The 19,011-nt window shown below is 39.0% G+C and overlaps 1 long non-coding RNA gene across 1 annotated transcript in view; it reads left to right on the top strand.

The window, feature by feature from the left end:
* The first annotated feature begins 274 nt into the window (after nucleotides 1-274).
* LOC142426285 (uncharacterized) overlaps nucleotides 275-19,011 on the top strand; it is a 38,741-nt gene continuing 20,004 nt past the window's right edge. Inside the window, exons 1-2 of the long non-coding RNA XR_012779737.1 lie at nucleotides 275-376; nucleotides 13,325-13,434. This is a non-coding gene — a long non-coding RNA (uncharacterized LOC142426285). The remainder of the gene's footprint in view (nucleotides 377-13,324; nucleotides 13,435-19,011) is intronic.

Raw genomic sequence — 19,011 nt, 5'->3', positions numbered from 1 at the left:
CCTTCTCTATATTCAATTTACATTTTTTCCTGTAAGATGAGCAGGACTGGAGCATATTCCCATTTTGGGATGGCAACTCAAAGTTGCTGGTATGGAGACAGCACAAAAGGGAAGAACACCATTTTCTGTTATTATGGGGATTTTTTTTTATTCTGTGTGTAGTATTAATTTTGCTATGTTATTTTGTGCAAATGAACATGACGAATTGCATACGGATTATAAGATCTTAGATGATAGTTTGATATCATCACTGTAACACCACACGAATCTCATCTTTAAGGTTCCCACCGCGTGGCTGTTTAATGTACAACCTACAGCAGAACAGACCTAGCGCGCGTCTCTCTGCTCAGTAACCACTGGTGACGGAGCCTCGCAGGTGAGTTTTCAAGACTGAGATTGCATGTACGGAATTGAGGCGGGGGGAGAAAAATAGCGATAGAACAGGCATGGGCGGGCATTTTACTCTAATGCAATGTTTCCCAGAGTGGGTAATATCACCTTGATGGGGCTCTGGAATGATCCAGGGGGCAGCTACGAATGCAGATATCTGGATGCACTATAGTATAAACAATTTTTATTGCCAGAGGTAACCGAATATTTTTCCCAATGGGGGTGGTGGGTCAAATGAGTTTGGAAATCTACGTTCTAAATAATCATGTGTTCTTATCACTGAGGCACTGGTTTTTAGAGGCAGTTTTAAGGGATGGAAACCACACTGATGTGAGACTCAGAACTTATTGTTCCAGTGAAAGTCAGTGTACTACTCTTGTCCTTACTACCTTCATCCACAAATGATGCTTTTGTATTGTATAACTGAGTTTGTACTCTATACTTCCCCAGATTTCTATCAACTCTAAGCATGTACTTTTCCACAATATAACCTCTAAATATACATTTTTAATTTCATGACAATCTATAACAATTTTTGTAGAGAATTTGGATAAAGTCTATAAAGAATTATATACTCATCCTTTATATAAAAACTTAGAAGAGAAAAGATCTGCCCCCACCCCCAAAGAGGTCACACGATTCACCAGAATCTGCTTTTCTTCCTATGTTGTCTTCAGTTTCTTAAAAAAAAAAATACAAAACCTCTTTGCCCTTATTTCTGTTAAAATCACACTGTTTCTGGAAGCCCAAATAAGCTCAAGTTAAAAGATTAAGGCATACATTCAAATTGTTCTCTGAAAATATATTCACCCATTACCAAACAATTTCTTCTTGGTATGTGGATCTTCAGGTTTCAGAGGGGAAGAGTTAAGAATACATTTTTGATATATTTTATTAATGAAAAAATATACCACAATTACTTTTGGGAAAATGTTTAAATTTAAGCCAAATACCCACCTTTAACAGTCATTTTCATACAGATTATGAGGAAAACAAAAATGAGAAAGCTGAATGGTGACTGTGTGCTACCAATGTGAGCTTCAGAGCAAGGCTTTCCATGCTCATATCTCGCGTAAAGCAAAAATTCTAATAATGAAAATTCCATTTGAAAGCAACTACATAGAATAATGGTTTATTATGACCATTCCAGAAACACAATCACAAAACTATGCTAAGTGCTTGAAAAAAAAGCATATAAAAGAAGGAAATACTATCAGATTTGAAATTGTTTGGAAGAACTTAATAAGTACAGTGTTATTTCTAAAAGGTTTTGAAGTCATTTTGGTCTCTGATAATATTTTCCAGATTAAGAAAAAGGGTCATTTTTATAGTCATTTGTGTAATGATGATTTATCATTAATACCTGAGATAACAACCCCTTCCTTGTTTGGGTCACCTTGACAGAAACATTAGATTTGCCTGAATAAAACTATGCAAACCACAGATCCTACAGTTACATTAGCTGTGTAACTTCACTTCAATTTTCTTTTTAAATCCACAAAATGCTTTCAGCTGGTGGTGGCAACAGCCCGACTCTCTATAATTAGAATGTCATTAGCCTTAAAAGACAGATCTGGAAAGAGCTAGTTTTCTCCTATAACTTTAGGCACACCAGCCTTGACACATTTCCTCTAAACTTTTTCTCTAGAGACACAGAATCTGTGTCTTTTAAAAGATTTAAATTAGTCACAGGGCACCAGCAGCAATAGCATTGCAAGAATTTGCTTATTCTCAGAGTCTTTAACTAATTGCCCCATTCAAATTGCAGCCAAGTTTAAAAAAAAAATCAATAGCTACTTTGCTCAGATGTTGGTTGAATTGTAGAGGGGGAAAAATCCACTCTGCATATCACTTTACCTTTGCACAAATGGCAACACTATTATTTTAATCACTTTCACAATTCTAATTGTTCAGCCTGCCAAGTCGTACGTTATTTGGTCTTTAAAAATATTATATTTAATCTTCTTCTGTAATTTATTTAATGTGTGGAAGAAATAAAACAGCTACCTTGCAAGATTTTGAAACGCCGAGCAGGCATGTCTCACCATCAATAACACATTATTGCTTTGAATGGAAGTGAAATTCAAGACAATGATGCCTCAACTGCTGAGGAAGCAAAGGAGCATCAGGTGACAGAAAATCGCTTGCTCAGTAAGATTATTCCTCACTGACTAGTTCAACCACTTAGAACTCACTCAGAAAGTCCTGCACCAGTGGGTTGAACGATGCTGTTTAGAGACTCATTTCAGAGGAAACAGGGTTCTAAAAGCTGTGGGGTTGTGGATTTTCACAAATTCACACGTCCATTGTCCTGGCTATCTAATCCTATAAGATTGACTTATATGCTAATGAGATTTTCAAAATAGGACTGCATATTTTTTAAATCTTCACCCGTCAAGAATTGGAAATAATATGTATTACCTTAACTGTTACTGTTAATCGATGTGCAGTTGACGATGGCCTGTCGGAACCCACTGAGTTCAGAGCAGGCGTCCTCTGAGGGTCTACAACGCTGTATATTCTCGGAGGAGATGCCCAGGCCTGCGATTGAGGCAACGCTGTGTGCTCCGTGTGGGTGGGGCTGAATAGCAGTCCACGGGGGTTGTTTGTTTGTTTGTCCACTTGTGTCTCGGAGGAACTCCTCCCTTGAAACTATCTGGACCTCTTTGGCAGCGTCAATAGATAAATGGGATACAAGTGAAGGAATGCCGGCTTTCTCCGGAGAGAAAGTTAGGAAAGGCCTTGTTTGAATTTTTCTTGTGATTTCTCCTGGGGCACTTGCTTGTAAAGCCTTTGGCTCTCCGCTGGAAGTCCGGCGACCTGAGACCCCGTGCGGCGCCTGCATGACCTTATGAGACTGCAGAGAGAGACATGGCAGAGGTGTCGACTACTTGCGTTCCGGAGGCCAGGTGCCGGAAACAGGAGTGGAAAGCCTACCACGAGGCCCGGATTCCAATCACCATCAGAGTGCGCTCACTGAACGCATCCCAGCTGAGAGCTGATTATGAGCCGTCAGTTCTCTGACTAGTCAACTAAATGCATACTTCCTATTGTTTAAATCACTGATTTGGATAGAATTTTCCCTTATTAAAATGTGTATTTTCATTCTTGTAAATGTGTATACAACACAACAGTTGTCAATTTAACAACGTTGCCTCTACAATTTAGTGACATTAATTATAACAACCCTGTTGCGTAACCAGCCCTAGCTGCTTTGAGCCTGCTTCCCAGATCCTCCTCTAAGTGCCTCTCTTTAACAGCATAAAACCCTGGCTTGATTCAAATGTGGGTGCAGAAGCGCCCTGACCTTGCGAGCCGGCAGCTGTCTCCAAGTTTCCATGTCAATAAGGTCGGTTTTTCATCCTCTTGGCATCTGGTAGCCAAAAAGGACTATTGCTACATGGACCATCTTTTTGTAATTGATGAGCCAGTTAAGAGCCTGAAAACCCCACAGAGGTCACCACATCCAGGGTGGGGGGCAGTTAGTGAAGGTCTTCGGAACATGGGGACACGTGTGTCAATATAAGCTTTTCCAGGAAATGCTGGAAGCACTGTCATCTCTCCCGAATGGGGTGGGCTAAGGAAGGGACCAAAGTGCTGGCCAGCATGTAGAAACCCTAGCAAGCTGCATCACACAAGGAACAGGGGGCGTAACTGTGAGGAGGAAGTGGAACTCCTAATTCTGGGACCGTTTGGAATTTCCACAGGCTCAGAAAGAGGAGGCAATAACAGAAGGAAAGAGAGACCCTCCCCCCTCCTGAAACTATCTTAGTAGCCAAACTTCAAACAGCCGTTATTTTCCAGGCATTGTGGCCTCCTGTTCCACTTCTCTTGGATGAATCAGAGCTATTGGTCCCAATACGGTCAAAAGTACCACACAAGGTCAGCATCTCCTTCAGCCGAGTGAAAGGACTTATGAAAGAGGAACAGGTCTTTCTTCATAAAGTGGAGATGACTTCGGGTCATACAATACCAAAATATTAAGGGAAGGAATATTCATGATAATTCTGAGGAAATGAGGGGCACTATTCACACATTTCTCACTTTCTCTTAGTTGGTGAACTTGAAAGTGGTATGGTGAGCTACACGACAGCAAGCTGTCATGGCACTTGTGGGTGTGATTTTTTAAATAATTTTAATGAGCAGCAAGATTCCTTTAAGGTCTTTATTTTCCTATTGCGTGCTCAAGATAGGAAAGAGTTTTTTAATTGCAAGGGCTTTTTTTGCCTGCATTACTTTAGTTACTTCATGACTTTTGTCAGCTCTGGTCGGCATGACTTTCTTTTTAAATTATTTATTTACTTACTTGCTTATTTATTTATTAATCATTTTATTAGGGGCTCATACAACTCTTATCACAATCCATACATACATCAGTTGTGTAAAGCACATTTGTGCATTCATTGCCCGCATCATTCTCAAAACATTTGCTCTCCACTTAAGCCCCTGGCATCAGCTCCTCATTTTCTCCTCCCTCCCCATTCCCCCCTCCCTTATGAACCCTTGATAATTTACAAATTATCAAGTTTTCCTGTAGTTTATAAATTGGACTCTTCTTGTTTATCCCCTTATTCTTAGGGTTGTTTTTTGACCCCCTCCTTTAGTGGAATTTTCCAGCTTCTCTGTTCTTCCTCTAACAAGACCAATCTTGGCCAATAGATGTACTCCCCCCACGCCCCATCCTCCCTGTTGCCTTACGGAGGCAGAAAGACAGGGACCTGTAACTGCCTTGTTACTCTGCCTGTAGGATACTGAAGCAGACTACATTTTGATTCAAATTGGCTGCATGAACTCCACGTCACACTCTCTCCGAGAACATAAAGTGTACATCTGCTTTCTGAGTATATTCTGGAAACAGCTATTTCTGCGCATACTGTGCCATGCCACTGTGAGGAGTTAGCTCCCAGTGGCTATGTCCATCTTTAGGGGATGGGTAAGTGGATTTCCAGTCCTTTCCCCAGTCCTGCTGAGTGGTGAGTAGCAATGCAGTTTGCCTAGGGATAGCTAATGATCGTATTAACCTGTGATTCTCTGACACCTTTCCAACATCCTGTACTGAAGCTTATGGCATATCTGAGCTTGCTAAACTACCAGGACCTAGATTGTCAATCAATTCGGGGAGAATTGTCTGATCAGGTAAGACAGAGGTTGTTCTTGACTGCTCTGATTCATAAGGTCAAATGCTACTTTTGTCCACTAAAGTAAAAGAATTCTAGACCATGGTGGTAATTGAAGTTTTATGAAAGCGTGTTAGTGAAATCCAACCTATTAATCAGGTCACCACCTGATGATGCCTCCTTCAGGGTGGGGCCGTCTTTTGAGAGGGAACCAGGGAAACTCCCTCTCTCTCTGGTGCTCACCCTCCTGAGAGCTGCCAGTGCTCTGCCTCCTTCAGGGTGGGGCTGTCTTATGAGAGGGAACCAGAGAACCTCCCTCTCTCTGGCGCTCACCCTCCTGAGAGCTGCCAGTACTCTGCCTCGTTTCCATGGAGCTTGCAGCCATCTGACTGCACCCACCGGCCTGCGTCTGCTTGCTTCCCTGTGTCTGCCTCTTCGCAGTTCACCATTCTGTGTCACTGGCATGTGACTATGTGTGTCGGAAGAGGAACTTATGGGTAGCACTGGACTTATGGACTTGAGTTGGAAGGAGCTGGATTATCTTCTCAATTTATAAATTACCTCTTGATAAAACTCTTTCTTATACGTAAATGAATGTCACTGGACTTATTTCTCTAGACAACCCAGACTAATACACAGATCTGCCTGGGTACGTGAGAGTATTAGTGGCCCTTCACTCCCCATTGAGCCCAACTCTCATATCTAGTACAAGCTAGTAAAGAAAAGGACTTTATAGGATTGATCTCCTGAGGCAGATTAGGCCTTCAATGCTGCTAACATAGCAGTATAGCAAATACAGGTCATAAGGACTGCAGCCACAGGAAAAACTATGAATTGGATGTAGCCAGCAACTGAGAAGTGTATGGCTGTGGGCTTGGCTAGTGACAACAAAGATGGCATATCCTCTATGTTTTTGACCCAACTGCAGAAGACTGCAGAGACCAGACACAGCCCTACAGATCAAACAAATCCTGGCTGTGTACCGTAGTTTACAATGAGTTGAAGACATCACCAAAGAGGCCCCAGTGATGAGAAGCACTCTGCCAGCCAGTCCCCTGAGAGCTAAGCTACATAAGATCCTCTCAGCAAGAAAGCACACAGTTCACTAAATGCAGAGCTGCCTACGCAGAAGTGGTGCTCCTCTGTATGTACATTCCCCACAAATAAATCCTATGTCTTGCAGAGAGCCTCCTGCTCAGTTTTTCTGGCTCTCCCTTCTTGTAACCAAGGACTACCCCTGCTTGGACCACCACCTGCTTAGAGAGTGGAGGGCTAAGGCCCTTTGTGTTTGTTCTGGGCTCCTCTTTTGCCTGCATTACTTCAGTTACTTCATGACTTTTGTCAGCTCTGGTTGGCATGACTTTATTTTAAAATTATTTATTTATTTGCTTGCTTATTTATTTATTAATCATTTTATTAGGGGCTCATACAACTCTTATCACAATCCATACATATATCAATTGTGTAAAGCACATTTGTACATTCATTGCCCTCATCATTCTCAAAACATTTGCCCTCCACTTAAGCCCCTGGCATCAGCTCCTCATTTTCTCTTCCCTCCCCATTCCTCCCTCCCTTATGAACCCTTGATAATTTACAAATTATCATTTTGTCATATCTTTCCCTGTCCAATGTCTCCCTTCACCCACTTTTCTGATGTCCATCCTACAGGGAGGAAGTTACATGTAGAACCTTGTAATCAGTTTCCCCTTTCCAAACCACCCTCCCTCCACTCTCCCAGTATTGCCACCCACACCACTGGTCCTGAAGGGATCATCTGCCCTGGATTCCTTGTGTTTCCAGTTCCTATCTGTACCAGTGTACATCCTCTGGTCTAGCCATACGTGCAAGGTAGAATTGGGATCATGATAGTGGGGTGACGGAAGCAGGGAGGGAGGAAGCATTTAGGAACCAAGAAAGTTGTATTTTTCATCGTTGCTACATCGCACCCTGACTGGCTCATTTCCTCTCCAAGACCCTTCTGTAAGGGGATGTCCTGTGACCTACAAATGAGCTTTGGGTCTCCACTCTGGACTCCCCCACTCATTCACTAGTAAGATTTTTTGTTCTGATGATGCCTGATACCTGATCCCTTCAACACCCCGTGATCCCCCAGGCTGGTGTGCATCTTCCATGTGGGCTTTGTTGCTTCTGAGCTAGATGGCCGCTTGTTTACCTTCAAGCCTTTAAGACCCCAAACGCTTTATTTTTTGATAGCTAGGCACCATCAGCTTTCTTGGTCACATTTGCTTACACACCCATTTGTCTTCAGTGATTGTATCATTGAGATGAGCACACAATGATATGATTTTTTGTTCTTGATGCCTGATAACTGATCCCTTAGGCACCTCATGATCACACAGGTCAGTGTGCTTCTTCCATGTGGGCTTTGTGGCTTCTGAGCTAGATGGCCGCTGCTTTACCTTCAAGCCTCTAAGACCCCAGATGCTATATCTTTTGATAGCCGGGCTGGCATGACTTTCTCGGAGAATTTTCAACACTGATATTGATTCATATTTCATTAACAGTTCACTATGAAAAAAATGTTAGCCATTCATTTTTGTTTGCTTGTTTATCTGTTAATTTATTGTTTGTCATGCAGGTGAATACAAGGGACACCTGGTTGTTTATTTTAGTAATAGTCCTCAGAGGTAGGGGTTGGCCATTAGTTATTTAAGGAAAAGAGTGAGCAGGCCAATAATGTTACAAAATGAGGTCATCTTGGCTCTCAACTGGCATCATCAATTTCTCCTAATGTCTGACTAATATTTTATTACATGTATAGAATGTACCATACTTTGATAGACATTTCGCTCATGTATATTTCTTGGAAATTGGTATATATGTATCAGTTTGCCGTTTCTAAGTCTGTTGAGTATATAGTCAGAAGTAGAATTTCAAGTTCAGAGTAAATTTATCTTTAACTCTTGAGGAACCACCAAAATAGTATAGTGGCCACACAGTTTTTCATTCCTAGCACTTGTTGGTTTTTGCTCATTTGTTTTATATACTATTGGATTTTTACACATCAATTGACAAATTGGAATATTTTATTATATACCTTTTTTCTAGACTTCTAACTTAAAATATTTAGTTTTCTAAACAATTTAACTCATTCCTCTTTATTAATTTTTTCTTTCATATCACATCAAAATATTTTCATAAGAATTTATCCCTTTTATATAGCTTTGTATAATTTAATTCCAAATTGAATCACTGAATTTAAAATTCCTTAAAAATCACATAATTTATTATATAAATATCTCCAAATTAATGAAATTAATTATAAAAAATGGAACTTGATATATGTTTTCATTTTCATTTTCTTCTTTGCTGAAGGTGAGATACACTGAATAATTCAATATATTGAATATTTTTCCTTATTCATCATAATCAAAGACTAAGTTTATCTTTAGTCTTCCATATACATTGTCCAGTTTTCACAAGTCTATACGGTAATTGAACATATCATAGCCTGTGACAGGTGCACCTTTGTCTTCAAACACAAATAGGTCATATGCAGCAGATTTGTCTAATGCAATACATCCTTTGATTTTTAAAAACTATTTCTGTAGGCATTAATTGTGGATCTATATAAAATGACACCTTTGACAACTTCAATCACTTATCTTTCTATTCATCATGATTTTGCTTATTGACATATTTGCAAGTGTTTTTATTTTCTTCACATTGGGATGTAGTTCATACTGATGGATGTAGTTTTTTATCTTCATCTGTAAGTGCTTCATGTCTTCTTCACTTCCAGCAAGCAAAGTCATGTCATTTACATATAGCTAATGAGGCATCTTACAATCATGATGCCACTTCCTCCATCATATTGTCCAGGTTCTCATGTTTTTGCTTTACATAGAGAATTAATATATATGATGCAAGAGTGTAGCTCAGATATAGGTGCTGACCCACAGGGTGTCTGGGACTCCAAATCTTTACAGAATCAGATTGCCTAATTTTTCTTCTTGAGACGTGGCTGACAGATTCAAATCAATGTCCCAATGGAACACTTAGCTCACTGAACTGCAAGGTTCTTACAGAGCAGAAGAGATATATGATATTAACTATAACAAAAAGGAAATGGAAAATAAATGTATTTTTTATTGGGGTAATGGGTCAAGGGGAGAAAGTCATTTGCATTTTTATCTCTAAGAATAAAATATCCTCAACCACAACACAATCAGAACAAAATGCAGTCTGTGCAATTTGGGGGTAAGCACCACACTGAGATCTATGATTAAAACTATTAAAAAGAGTCCAGGGAATATTTAAAATATACTCAAGACAAAATCTCTTCGACTGCAGCATGTTAGAAAGCGATCATTCTGATCAGATCAAATTGCAATAACTGTGTTGTCTGTTTAGGTAAGATGTAAGGATGGCTAAATAAGGTTCATTTTCTACCATTATTGTTAAACTCAAACCATGATGCTGCTTTCTCTGCCAAAATGATACATACTTAATGGTTCTTTAATGATTTAAGAAGGTCTATAATATTTAGAAAGCAGATTGAATAACTGAAATCTGTTTTCTTTCACTCTTGTTCATAAACAGCATGAGGCAGCAATACAAAATTTTAACAATTAAGGCTTTGAGCTCAAATCCTTGTATATAGTGGGGGAAAAAACAAATAAATAAAATAACCCCACATATACCAGAGCCTATACAAAAATAATTCCTTAAAGGAAAGATACATATATCTTGGGATTTTTTTTAAACTTCAATTCATTGATAGTGTTACTGTGAAGGTTATTCATACTAAAAACTGCTCAATTAATTCAGCTTTGAAATTTCTTAGATATCAAACTTTCTCATTTGAAGCCTACTACCAATTTAATTGGCAAGAACTACTAAGAGATGGCCTTAATATATGTATCTCACAGTATATGAAACAGTCTCCAAAAAGTATGTTTAAATGATACCCTTTTGTTCTGTACAGTTAGAAATGTTTTCTTTCTTAACAGACTATTAATTTTTAAATTACGGAAGCCTGAAAGAACTATAGGATAAAGGGTTTGGGGATGACATCCAGATTGCTGGCATAAGTAATTTGAATATCCAGGGCACTGAGTAGATTGGTTTTCACTGTGGTAATAGGCAGCATGTATTGCCCAGGTCCACCCTTGGGAGCAATAGCTATCTGGATGACTCCACAACATTAATTGTACCTTCTCCAGAGAAATTTCTGAGAGAAAAGGGAATTTACACACCAACTCATATCACAAGTCTTCTGAAAGATTACATGTCAACTTGTATATACTTATGTGAATATTTTCTAGAATGTATTTCTAGAGCAAAATACAGGTATAGATAATACACATGTAAAAGTATTGTGCAAGACAGAAAGCATCTAGGGAAAAAGAAAGAAAAAATGAAGGATGATACAATTCCAAACCAGGGAAGAAAAGGTAGTATGTAAAATAAGGTAATGGAGAGAGAGAAAAAAAGAAAATAGGAATGATTAAATCAGAAAACCTTGAAGTTTATCAGATTTATATGGTCATGTTGTCAGAATAAATTAAGGCAGTAAGCTTGTCATTTCTAAGAATCAACAAATGAGCCATTTGAACATCAATTTAGAAGCTCTTCCAGCATAAGCCAAAGAAAATATTTGCTCTTTTAGGAGGCAAAGGATAGTGAAATTTCCATTATACTCTTAAGAAAAAAATCAAACTTATATTTTGAATTAAATTTACCAATTGATGTAAAAATATTCCCTCATGTTGCAATTTGTAACCTCTGCTATCTTCATCCTAGCTTCCCCTCCGCCCTATACTCTGGAAAGAAAAAGTGCATTTAATTGGCTTAAATATCTGATTTAGTGATTGTTTTTGCTGTGCACTGCAGGGTTGGTTTTGATTGAGAGTGATCCTAGAGGATAGAGTAGAATTGCCCTCAAGCTCCAAGGTGTCCTGGGCTATAAGCCCTGCAATCGCATGTTGCCAGGTCCTTAATTCCACAAGGTGGTCGATCCAAACTGCCTACCTTTTGTGTAGTAGTCGGGAGCTCCACAATTGTGCCATCAGGGCTCCTGAAAAGTGAATAATGTATTAACATTGGGATTTGTAAGAGTATAGAGGACTTGAAAACAGTTCAGATTCCAAAAGTTTACTTTCATATTTCAGTATGTCTGGAATTGTATATCAGTTTACTCTGTGAACAATTTTACAATGATATGTTACTCTACCTTTAAGCTTAAAAAGTAGCCTATTTGTAGGTGATACCAACGTCCTGGATCAGAAACAAAGAATGCTATTGTTCATGTCTCAAAAGTAGGATGAGCACTAGTAATTTTCAGTAGCTTCTCTTGCCCCCAAATAAAAAAGTTATAACCTCAGATGGATGCCCACATACACAGTGTACTCTGTTGCAAGAGCAGAACACTGAATTTAGGGAAATAAGATCGTTTTATCAAAACCTTACTCTACAGCTTATTTTTTGTAAATTTATAAATATTTTTTAAAATTTCTGTCACCTATTTTGATAAGAAAGGTGGAAAGTATTTATATACATATAACTAGCTTAAGTTAGAAGTAAACAAATATAACATATTAGAATGTAATTGATGCCTGGTTTTGAGCGTTGTTGAGCGCTGTCAGCTGCTGCCATGTAACAGAGAATCGAATATCGTCTGGTCTTGTGCCGCTCTTATACGCATCCCCATGCCTCAGTCTAATGATACAGTTATTTTATCAATGTACCGTGTTGAGGACTTGCTCTTGTTTGGGTGACCTTCTACTTTAGCAAGCATGAGGCACTTCACTAGTCCCTCTGGATAAGAAATCTGAAGCACATGAGTCTAAGGCTCCTCATTCTTGCCTCCATGCCTCCAAGGAGAAATTCAGCTGCACCTTCTTCCAAAACAGATTTATTCAATCTTCTGGCAGTCCACGATACATTAAGTTTTCTTCACCAACACAGTCATTTGTGGGGAGAGGTCAGACGCTTACAGACATCCTCCCTGAGGGCAGTTAGTCACCAGACTACATGGTAGGCCTCTAGGGCAGTTAGTCACCAGACTATATGGCAGGCCCCACTCCCTGCTACTGGGGACAATAATATTTTTCCTCCCTGAGGCCTGGGACCAAGCATTCTCCCCCTACCAATAATGATCTCTATCAGTTGAGTCGGGGAACAGGTCAAACTGACTCTGTGACATCCAAAGTTAAGTTATCCGCCCATCTTATCACATGTATACCTACAATCCCTCCTCTTACTATTGCATGTATGTCCCTAGACCACCCCCTCTCATTACTCTATACCTATAGCACAATCCCTTTCTGTGACATTTGTACTCACCTGTAATTAGGGGCTTGCATGTCCCCGGAGACTATAAAAAGCCTGGGATAGCATTAAAGAGAGGGTTCTCTCCCACCATGTGGATCACCAAGCGGGGCTGAGGTGAGCATGCTACTATGAATCGTTGTGTGACTCCATTTATTTCAATACTTCTATCTCTCATGCTCTCTACAACTTTACTATAATCCTTACTTATTATTGCTATACAATTGCACCTACCAGACCCGTAATGATGTGTTAGGGGCTGGCTTCCCCTGAAAATCATTAAATACAGAAATTCTTCTTCTGTCTTCCTTATTTCACATGCAACTTTCACAGTTTTCACATGAAAATACCATGACTTTGTCCAGTATACCTCAATGCTCAAACTGGCATCTGACTTTTAAACATTTTTAACCAGTCTTTTATAGGAGATTTGTTGAATACAATGTCTTTTGATTCTTTGACTGCTGCTCCCATTGATGTTCATTGTAGATCCAAGTAAATGAAATGAAATCCTTTAACAGGAGATGGGGATTTTCCAGCCTGCAGGCCATATTAGGCCCTCAAAACCATCAGTACTAGCTCACATCACACACCGCACCAAGGAGAAGTGGTTCCAGCCGTCGCATGAGGGGTGAGTCAATTAAATATTTGGCCAGTATGACCTGTGAACGCTGCTCTAAATGACATCCAGATGACCCTCAGCAGGATAAAGGTTTCCTACTCCTGCTTTACAACTTCCATCTTTATTCTGTGCTTATTATAATCTGGCTTATACGTTCAGTTATGAATATTTTTTGTTTCCTTCATGTTGAGTAGCAATCCATATTAGAGATTGCAGTCTTTGATTTTCATCAGTCTGTGTTCCAGGTACTCTTCACTTGTCATCTGTATGCAATTAAAAAAAAAGAAATAATCTCAAAAAGCCTCTGCCATCAAGTTGATTCCAATTCACAGCTAACCCAAAGGACAGGGTAGAGCTGCCACTGTGAGTGTCTGAGGTTATATCTCCTCACTGGAGCAGAAAGCCTCCTTTTCCCTAGGAGCGGCTGGTGATTTTGACTGTTTCCTTGAGGTTACCAGTGCAACACATAACCACAAGATCATCACTATGTAGCTACTATAATCACCATGCATAAGTAAGAGTTCTAGATCAAAAAGTGATTACCATATATACTTAGGTAGAAGCCAACCCGAATATCAGCCAAGGCACCTACTTTTACCACCAAAATGGCATGAAAAATATGCTGAAAACTCAGTTTACACACGAGTATATATGGCATATAACTAGAAGGCATCACAGCCCAGTTCAACTGAAGTCCAGGAGTCCAATACAAGTTCATCAGTACCGCTTCAGACTCACATAGTTTCATGCAATGATGCAGAATCCAAGAAGACCAATGGTCGATGGGTGCAGTCATGTGGTTCCAATGTAGGTGGAAACACGGCAGGGCATCAACAGCTCTTAGCGGCAGAGCCATAGCAAGCAGGAAGATGAGGCAGCAGAGAGTGAGCGAGAATTCCAATTTGCCCCATTCTAAGGTCCTACCCACACACAACGAAGCATAACAAGGCTGTGACCTGATTGACACACCCCTACATTTTCATGCATCTTCAAGATGACATACAATCACCTAACCACCATGCCCAGTAAAATTAAATATTTAGTCCTGTGACCTTTAAATAGCAATAGCTGCCTACTCTTCTAGGTATGAATGAGTGTTTATAGCAACTCTGTGTATACTATAGCAAGTTAAAATAAGTATTGAAAATAATTCAGTTTCCAATGTTTAGCAAGTGGCAGAGAAGTAAATGAAAGAAGCTCAAAGTTTATGACTAATTGTAAAAGCAGGGTGACATGTATTTCTGGAAAAACATGTAGGAAATTGTAGTTGAAGTGTCTGCTTTTGTTTATGGTGCTGGCCAGTTGGTTCTAACTCATAGGGAGCCTCTGTACAGCAGCACAACGCAATACCCGGTCCTGGGCCATCCTCGCACTGCTTGTTATGTTTGAGCCCTTTGCTGGAGCTCATATGTCAAATAATAGCTATGTATGACTGCAACATTTTTTTAAATTTATGGGCAGTATCAACTGAGCTGAATTATCTTTAAAGTTTGTAACATATTTGTTTTTGAAATCATGGAAAACCTAGTCTACATTTGCTTTCATACAGAATCAATTTCCTTTTCTTTTAGTGCATTTTATCGTGTCCACTTAAAAATGGTTTATGAAATATTTAACTCTGTCTTTTTGTAGAACCTTTCTCTATTTGCCTCATTGACCTTCTGACTATTGCAAGCCTAATCTCACTTAAAAGCTTGCTAACACTGCCCTTCTCATAGAGCGAATACCTTTCTCTCGCTCATTATTTTCCATTGCTATTTAATTTTACTGCTACATTATTTTTATTACTCTGAAATGAAATTTAGAGTGAAAAACCTCTCCAAAATGCAATATTGTGATAACTAAGCAGGTATTCCTGTCATGTGTGTTATTATTATTGTAGTATTTATGCATGATGTGGGTGATGAAAAGCTTTCAGCAAACTGTATGCCTATTGCCCTGTAATAGAGTGGTGATTTCTAATCACTTCTTGAAGCTTCTTTTCCGTTTTTCATTCTAATAGTACTTAAGAATATAAACTCTGCGATATCCAAAATAAAGCACAATCATTTAACTCTGAATATTTTCCAGAGTTAAAACGGGAATGTAGCAGTGTTGATGTTTCACTGCATGCATTCCCTGAATTTTAAGCATTCCCTGGAGTCAGTGAGTGGTAGAAATAATTAAGACACTATCCTGATAATTCAAAGGTTGAATATTTTAAACCTACACAGAGGAAGAAATGCCTGATGGTCTGCTTCTAAAAATTCAAGTATTGCTCATCTATGGAGCACAGTTCTACTCTGACATATAGGATGTCTTTATGAGTCAGAAACAGAACAATGACAACAGATGCGTATAGACATCCCCTATATCAACAATGGCCCACTTAGTTGAATAGCTAGCTTTCACAAGTGTATCTAGCAAAATTCCTCTTTGCTCCATGCCAATGCTATTAAGGTAGTCCTTTCCAAGGAATGGCTGACTCCAGGAATGTCTCTTTATAGCTTGTAACTCTTCCTTGTCTTCTCACATAGCATTTCTGAATCCAACCATAGACAAGCAGTCTGATCACGCTCTTTGTTTCGCCTTACTGGCACACACCTCAGTTCTAGACTCATAGATCATGAATCATCCCAAAACAAAACCAAACCAGCAAAATCATCAAAACATTAGGTAAATTGATAATGCTGGAAAAAATCTTGGGAGTAATACTGCAACAAGTTTCAACAGTGTTATCAATATACATGTATATATTTTATACACGTATTATAGTGTTTTACTAATATTATTTAAATATAAAATGTTTGTAACATTTATAACATAAAAACCAAGCCCACTGCCATTGAGTTGATCTTGACTCAGCAATTTTGGATAGCTTTTCACAGACTATTGTATTTAAAAGAAGTAGATAGCCTCAATCTTCTCCCTAAGAAGGGCTGCTGGGTTTGAACCATAATGCTTGCAATTGGCACTTCAATAATTACTTGAAAGTGCCCCTAGGGTCCCAAATAAAATCTGAAGAAAATTTTAGTCAATTGCCTGGTAACAACTTGACAGAAGCCATTTACTGTTGGTGTTGTTGTTTTGTTTTATTCATGTGTTTGTTTGTTGGTTGGTTGGTTGGTTGGTTGGTTGGTTGGTTGGTTGGCTGGCTGGTTGGTTGGTTGGTTGGTCCAAACAGGAAAATACAGGAAAACAAAATTTTGAAATGGGTCACTGAGGTGACAAAAGAGGCCATGAAACTAAACAGGCTGTGAAGCAAGTCAAAGAGGAGCAGTTACAGGGAGCCACTATTCCCGTGTTTAAGATAGCTGGACAAAATAAAGAGATGTGCTTAAAATAACCCATCATCTGGGGTCTCCTGCCATTCATTTCCATCTCTTGGTTCTAATTACTTTCTGTAACTAGCATTTTCAGACATGCCTCTTTCAAAGGATCTTCTTAGCTGTCTAAAAAATTATTGGAAAGACTGACAAATATAGCTGAGTTTACTTGCTTATCAAAGAAATTATCACTATGGCATCCAAAATGCTCACAACTGGACCAATAGGTAATGTCATGATAAACAGAGAAAATGTTAAGTTGTCAAGGATTCATCTTGTTTGGATCCACAATAAAGGCTCAGAGAAGCAGAAGTCAAGAGATCAAATGACAAAACCCATTGGGAAAAATAAGCTTCATAAGAAAATTTTAAAGTGTTGAAGAGAAAGAACATGGCTTTGAGGATTAAAAGTCTAATATGAAGACAAGAGTATTTTGAATATATATATGTTGTACATTGAATAAGGAATACTAATTATTAAAAATGATTATTGAAAATACTGTGGAGTGCCTGAAGAACAAACAAGCCTGTCTTGGCAGAAGCACAGTCAGAGTGTCACTTGAAAGTAAGAGTGGCAGTTACATAATCTGTCAATTTGAGGAAGGGGTGGAGTCTGCCTGTCAATCAGGTTGCAGCTTGATGACCTCATTTGGAAGCAGGGCAGATATAAATAGTTCACTGGAGGTGGATTACACTCTCTCCTTATGAGACATTCCTGTTGACAAGACACATGGAGCTATGCTAGAGCCCTGAAACTGGAGGAGCCACGTGGAAACTCCTGCCAGCGCTAAGATGCTTCCACTGCCACTGGATCTACAAGACCTTCACCCACTGGCCTGTGATCTTCCTGCACTCTGCACCTTGCATATGTTGCATGAGTCTGAAGAGGACTTTATAGATTGGAATCAAATAGATGGGCTAAAATCGGAACTATGGACTTGAACTAGACTGGGTGGGGATGTTTTCTTAATGTGCAATTGCTCTTTTTCTTACATATTGCTTTACTACCACCGTTAGATGTGTATATGTTTCTTACAGTTCTTTCTGGAAATTTTTACTATTCCATTCCCATAGCTGTTTTTATACTAAATTACCTTCTAAAACTTATTACTGTTACTGTCTACTTCATTTTTGTCTCATACACACATATACACAGAGACACAGACACACCACCTATTTATACACAAGTATACTTATACACTGTGTTTGAATATAAATATTTTTAACAATTCAATTTTATCCTATCTCGTTCTCCTGGACCTTGATCTAATTTTGAACATCATAAACTCTGACCTATAGGCATCACAGGCCCATCTCTATACCATGTAATAAATTGTAAATGTGGTATTTAAAAGGAGAGTTATGCCAGAGGAAGTAAATTGTGGAATGACAATATTAGATGAAGTAATATAGGTAAGAGGCAATATTGATTGAGTGGGAAATGTTGAAACAATTACCAGACCATCCCAAGCAGCAATTTACAATGTCAGGCATTCCTCCCAGACCAGAGCTGACAGAGGACAGTCCACATCCATCCACAGTAAATCTCATTTCTTCTGGAAATGCAGTAATATATTAAAATTATTTATTTGGTATATACTTTCTTGTTAAATGTATTTAGCACTGGGAGCACAAGAATTAAAGACATGGATAACATCCTTGAGTGATATGTATTCTAAAACAAGAGCAGATTCTAGCAATGTAAACTCGTACTGCTATAATGACGATAAGTAAAGCGCTGCTGAAATTTGGAAAGATTTAGGTGTAAGACTTCATGGGAAAGCTTTAAGAGCTAGCATGTAAATTCAGACTTTGAAGTCACACTGCAAGATTGATGCATAGAGTGGCATGGTTAGCTAAGGCTATGTCATGGGCATCTGGCCAACTTCCTAACATTGGATGTGTTATTTTGATAATTGAATGAACACCACAAGCAGTTTGTACCAATGGACAAAGCCAGTGTGGCCTTGTGAAGAGACAGGGACCCTGAAGTCAGGCATAGCCAGGATAATAAAGGGATCTATAAGCCTCCTTTTTCATATTCTTGAAATTCTCAGTGGCTTGTAAGAAACAATGAGGCTAGTGTTTTAAGCATTTAGCAAAAATGCAGTTGCATTATGGCCCCCTGTGCAAGTGGCCGTTATTTATAAGGCTGGGACTGGTACCGGAAGAAGTAGTGGCGGCAGTGCGAGCAAAGGTGCATCAGACAGTCCATTGGGGATCTGGCATTAGTCTAGAAGGAAATGCTGAAGCGTAAAAATAGTTTCCTGGTTCAATTCTTC

This window comes from Tenrec ecaudatus, chromosome 14, assembly GCF_050624435.1.
Source record: "Tenrec ecaudatus isolate mTenEca1 chromosome 14, mTenEca1.hap1, whole genome shotgun sequence".
Classification (NCBI taxonomy): domain Eukaryota; kingdom Metazoa; phylum Chordata; class Mammalia; order Afrosoricida; family Tenrecidae; genus Tenrec; species Tenrec ecaudatus.
Note: the sequence above shows the minus strand (reverse complement) of the source record. Positions and strands in the feature narration are given on the sequence as shown.